The 784-nt window shown below is 31.6% G+C and overlaps 1 protein-coding gene across 1 annotated transcript in view; it reads left to right on the forward strand.

The window, feature by feature from the left end:
• Positions 1 to 784, forward strand: part of Slc27a6 (solute carrier family 27 member 6) — a 64,216-nt gene that overhangs the window by 41,880 nt on the left and 21,552 nt on the right. The gene's annotated exons all lie outside the window — the stretch shown is intronic.

Consider the following 784-nt stretch of genomic DNA (forward strand, 5'->3'; position numbering starts at 1 on the left):
AACTTTTCTAGCATTTAGGCAATGAAGAGCAAGTAACAGGAGACTCTTCGGCAAGCTTCAGAGCTCCTTCATTCTTTCTCATAATTTCTTGATATTGAGGAACATTTCTTGGGTTCCCATCTGTAGGCTTCAATACCTAGCTCACCCATTTCTAGTCACATATTTTATGTGTTCATGTTTTAGTTTCCCAAATAGCTTCACGTTCATTTCTGTTTATCTTTGAGCTTTTAAAGACTAAAATGTTTCATTTTAAAACATTTTGATGGTGCTTAGAGAAACAGACTGATCATATTAAATTGTCAGTGTCAAGGTCATTGATCTCTCTACTTTATCATTATTATTGCTAATTTAATATTGCTTTTACCCCACAAGTGGTTCTGAGCAAATTATCAATTTACCATGATCACAATTATAATCCAATCTCATTTGAACTTAAATGTGCATTGTTCACATTAATTGATGTTATGTTTCTTGAACATAGAACAAAATCCATTTCTTCTTTAACTCAAAATACAAATAAAGGTTGAGAAAGTCATGCATTCTAAGTATGAATTATGTTACTTGTCTCATTTTCAATCAAATTGTCTCTAAGGAGTTAATTTTTACTGTTACTTCCTCTGCTGGGTATTAGAGGTTACTTGTTGGCTGCAAAATTATACAGGTAGTAAATGAAAATAAATATTGCATAATCTTTTGAAAATTTTGTTCAACCTAAAATACAATTTTTCCCTTCCTAGAATGTCTACCCCTATCAAAGAGGTCTTGGCAATTTGTAATTTGGAAG

Source organism: Mastomys coucha, unplaced genomic scaffold (assembly GCF_008632895.1).
Source record: "Mastomys coucha isolate ucsf_1 unplaced genomic scaffold, UCSF_Mcou_1 pScaffold13, whole genome shotgun sequence".
NCBI classification, from domain to species: Eukaryota; Metazoa; Chordata; class Mammalia; order Rodentia; family Muridae; genus Mastomys; species Mastomys coucha.